A 5,000-nucleotide genomic window follows, 5' to 3' on the forward strand; every position below is an offset into this window, starting at 1 on the left:
GAACGTGAGCTGGGTTTAGACCGTCGTGAGACAGGTTAGTTTTACCCTACTGATGATGTGTTGTTGCAATAGTAATCCTGCTCAGTACGAGAGGAACCGCAGGTTCAGACATTTGGTGTATGTGCTTGGCTGAGGAGCCAATGGTGCGAAGCTACCATCTGTGGGATTATGACTGAACGCCTCTAAGTCAGAATCCCCCCTAAACGTAACGATACCCTAGCGCCGCGGATCACCGGTTGGCCTGGGATAGCCGACTCCGGTCGGTGTGTAGTGCCGCTCGTTTCGGGGCTGGAGTGCGGACGGATGGGCGCCGCCTCTCTCCTGTTTACGCATAGCATGTTCGTGGGGAACCTGGTGCTAAATTATTCGTAGACGACCTGATTCTGGCTCAGGGTTTCGTACGTAGCAGAGCAGCTATCTCGTTGCGATCTATTGAAAGTCAGCCCTCGAGCCAAACTTTTGTCGGTACCGAGTGCAAACCGCCCACCTACCCGCTCCTGGGACGCTCCTCGCGTGAGGCCGCACTTCGTTGGGGCTTGGGCAAGGTGGGGGGGTTGGGGGAAGAGTGGAAGGCAGGTGGACCGTGGAGCTCCTCGCCCGAGGTCTCTGCCACCTCCTCCTCGGGATCACTCCGCGTCCTTCTTCGGATGGCATGCTCCGTGTGAAATACTCTGCTGCTTCCTGGCCAGTTGCAGTATGAGGACTTTCGCCCGGTCGTGCTTTATTCGACTAAAGACGGAGTGCTACCTGGGTCTTCGCCTTGGCCAGGCGTTCGACTCTTGGTACTCATCCCGTTACCGTGCCTCTCTCTCTCTCTCTCTGTTTCTCCTCCCATCCCTCACCCCAAAAGTACGTTGGTTAATGATTTATCCCCCCCACACTTTACTTTCTGCAATCGGTTAATGAGATGGCACCTCACAGGTGGGGCGGGGTGGGGCGCTTGCCTTATGCCGTGGACGGGGACAGGGGCGCGCGGTTCCCGCAGCATCTGCCAGTCAGTTTTCGATTCGCTGCACATGGTGAATGCAAGTTGCTGGTTAATGAGTTGGTACCGCAGACATTGGTTAATGAGTTGCCACTTCAACTTGGGGCTGCGCTTGGTTGAAATAAGTGTTGTCGGGCTTAATAGTCGCCAAGGGGGTGCATGACAGGACGTAGCCGGCTTTGAGCGTGTGTTTCCGGTGTTGTTTTTCAATTGATGTCGATCGGGGTGAGGGAAGGGAGGTCTCTGAGCTTGTGCGGGCGGCGGTGAGGGGTGATTTGTGGTGGTGCAGGGAGAATGCCGATGGGGTTTAATCAGTGTCAGTAGCCGGGAAGGAGGGCGTATTTGCGGTGTGGCTTTTAAAGTGATGTCGACAGGGCGGCGGAGGGCAATTTGCTGCTGGTCGTGGTGGTGCTGGTCGCCGTTGTTGTTGGGCTGGCGGCATGAAGCTGCTTGAGCGACAATGGTCTGCTGCGTCATTGGGGGTGCATCTTGTAACCTGTGCCGGGCAGCCAGGGATGCTGGATGGCGGAGCGGCCTGCAAGCCGAGCGCCTTTCTTCGGAAGCGGGCTTGATCGGCCAGCCGGCGGGTGGAAAACTTCGGTCGGCCAGTTCTGGCTGTCTGATGCGGCCGGGGCCGAAATGCGGATCTCTCCGCCGTCCCGTGTCGGACCGCTGTCGGCCATACCTCGTTGGAAAGCGGCGGCGGCGCCGCAGGCGGCGGTGTCAGCCCGCTCCCGCATGGACGAGGCACGGCGTCGCTAGGCCGCTTGGCCCGCCGGGCAACCGGCATCCGCTGCAGTCTTTGGGCAGTAACATGACGACGCAACGTGGCAACTGGCGCGGGTAAAGAGCGTCCGCTGCGGCCGGACGGGTCGCACCGGAGGCCAGCGACGGCGTGCGGCCGGCTCTTTGGCCGGCGGAGGTGCAGCCGTTGGCTGGAGACCGCTTTCCGACGGCTATCTCCGCTGGTGGGCCAGCTGTGCTCGTCGGGTGCGCGGCGCGGGGAAGAGGAAGGCAAGCGGCATCGAACGCTACCACATTCCTGCGGGCCGACCCGAAGCCGAGCGCGCTGGAAGTCCGCGAAATGCAACCGGAGAAGAAAGTCTGAATGTGGCAACTGATGAACTGAAAATTGTCGGCGGCAAATGGTTAACCAAATGGGTTGAAGGTGGCAAACCATTAACCGAAAACTCTGGCAAATGGTTAACCGGCGTGTTAAGATGGTATCTTTAATAAAAGACGGAAATGACGAAGCCAACATAGCCAAACGAAGGCGGGGACGTTAGTGTGGCAGAAGGGCATGTCTTTAAGCCGTCGGGCGAATGTCCCTGCCAGTTGGAATCTTTTCGGGAAAAAGGGTGAAAAAATCGGAAAGGCCTAGCCGTCCGCCGTGGGGTGCGTTCGCTCGGGCTCGGCCAGCCGCGTCGATGGGTGCCGGAACGGTGCGGCTGCGCTCCGGGAGTGCGGAGATACGGCCTGTCAAGTTTCGTCCCGGAAGTCTGGATGGAGCTAAATCCGAAGCCGTTTGCGGGAAATTAGTTCCAGGGCTCGGCGACCGAAGTCAAATCCGTCCCGCCAACTTGACACTTGTCATTTCTGTCCTTGGGGGTTGGCGGGGTACCTGCACAGAGGTAGGAGGTGGCTGATCGAGAATTGGTGAGTTTTCCAAAGTCACGTCTCGAGCCTCCAGGTCTGCAGAGACCGACCAGGGCTGCCGCCCAACCGACTATTCACCCTTTTTGGGCGGGAATTTTTTCCATTTTTGTCCATTTTTCGGGTTTTTGGTCGGGCTTCAAAAACGGCAGCCCGAGGCCTGGCAGAGGCCGGGGCATGTCCCCGGTCGCGCCAGGCGGCTCGCGCGACCCGATTAGGCCCCGAAAGGAGTCGGGAAATCGGCAGACCTGCCCGAGTTCAGCCCGGGGGAGGCGGGGGGCAGGTCGGTTCGGCTCAAATCATTAACCAAAGCCGAGACTTGGTCTCGCTGGCGCAACCGAAGTGCCAGGCTGGATAACTCATTAACCAGAAGGCGGCTGGAGGCAGGCAGGGCTGATGGCTGAGGCCGGGTGGAGGCCACCCGCGGCCGGGAAAGTCAAAAGTCCCGTTGGTGGAAGTCTATGAGGTCAGATTCGGCCGCCTTACCGGGCCTGCGGTTGATGGTTTCCCGCTTGGGCAAGCGAGTCGGCCCGGCAAAGTGGCCACTTGCATTTTCTGGCAAGTGTCTGCGAACAACGTTAATGAGTTGAACCTCGGCAATTGTCGGAAGTCCCGATGAAGAAATGAAAATGCCCCTTTTGCGGGGATTTGGATGCTCATGGCCGGCAGCAGGTGGCCCGACGCCCCGCCAACTTGACACTTGTCATTTCTGTCCTTGGGGGTTGGCGGGGTATCTGCACAGAGGTAGGAGGTGGCAGAATCGAGACTTGGTGAGTTTTCCAAACAAACGTCTCGAGCCTCCAGGTCTGCAGAGACCGACCAGGGCTGCCGCCCAACCGACTATTCACCCTTTTTGGGCGGGAATTTATTCCCTTTTTGCCCATTTTTCGGGTTTTTGGTCGGGCTTCAAAAGCGGCTGCCCGAGGCCTGGCAGAGGCCGGGGCATGGGCCCCGATCGCGCCAGGCGGCACGCGCGACCCGATTAGGCCCCGAAAGGAGTCGGGAAATCGGCAGACCTGCCCGACTTCAGCCCGCGGGGGCGGGGGGCAGGTCGGTTCGGCTCAAATCATTAACCAAAGCCGAGACTTGGTCTCGCTGGCGCAACCGAAGTGCCAGGCTGGATAACTCATTAACCAGAAGGCGGCTGGAGGCAGGCAGGGCTGATGGCTGAGGCCGGGTGGAGGCCACCCGCGGCCGGGAAAGTCAAAAGTCCCGTTGTGTGGAAGTCTATGAGGTCAGATTCGGCCGCCTTACCGGGCCTTCGGTTGATGGTTTCCCGCTTGGGCAAGCGAGTCGGCCCGGCAAAGTGGCCACTTGCATTTTCTGGCAAGTGTCTGCGAACAACGTTAATGAGTTGAACCTCGGCAATTGTCGGAAGTCCCGATGAAGAAATGAAAATGCCCCTTTTGCGGGGATTTGGATGCTCATGGCCGGCAGCAGGTGGCCCGACGCCCCGCCAACTTGACACTTGTCATTTCTGTCCTTGGGGGTTGGCGGGGTATCTGCACAGAGGTAGGAGGTGGCAGAATCGAGACTTGGTGAGTTTTCCAAACAAACGTCTCGAGCCTCCAGGTCTGCAGAGACCGACCAGGGCTGCCGCCCAACCGACTATTCACCCTTTTTGGGCGGGAATTTATTCCCTTTTTGCCCATTTTTCGGGTTTTTGGTCGGGCTTCAAAAGCGGCTGCCCGAGGCCTGGCAGAGGCCGGGGCATGGGCCCCGATCGCGCCAGGCGGCTCGCGCGACCCGATTAGGCCCCGAAAGGAGTCGGGAAATCGGCAGACCTGCCCGAGTTCAGCCCGCGGTGGCGGGGGGCAGGTCGGTTCGGCTCAAATCATTAACCAAAGCCGAGACTTGGTCTCGCTGGCGCAACCGAAGTGCCAGGCTGGATAACTCATTAACCAGAAGGCGGCTGGAGGCAGGCAGGGCTGATGGCTGAGGCCGGGTGGAGGCCACCCGCGGCCGGGAAAGTCAAAAGTCCCGTTGTGTGGAAGTCTATGAGGTCAGATTCGGCCGCCTTACCGGGCCTGCGGTTGATGGTTTCCCGCTTGGGCAAGCGAGTCGGCCCGGCAAAGTGGCCACTTGCATTTTCTGGCAAGTGTCTGCGAACAACGTTAATGAGTTGAACCTTGGAAATTGCCGGAAGTCCCGATGAAGAAATGAAAATGCCCCTTCTGCGGGGATTTGGATGCTCATGGCCGGCAGCAGGTGGCCCGACGCCCCGCCAACTTGACACTTGTCATTTCTGTCCTTGGGGGTTGGCGGGGTGCCCGGAGATTTTCGGGGAACACATTTTCAGAACATTTTTACGACAGCGGGTACACTTTGAAAGCGCCCGAAAAGTGATGCTTTGCTGAAAGGT

This window comes from Pristiophorus japonicus, unplaced genomic scaffold (genome assembly GCF_044704955.1).
Source record: "Pristiophorus japonicus isolate sPriJap1 unplaced genomic scaffold, sPriJap1.hap1 HAP1_SCAFFOLD_2103, whole genome shotgun sequence".
NCBI lineage: Eukaryota > Metazoa > Chordata > Chondrichthyes > Pristiophoridae > Pristiophorus > Pristiophorus japonicus.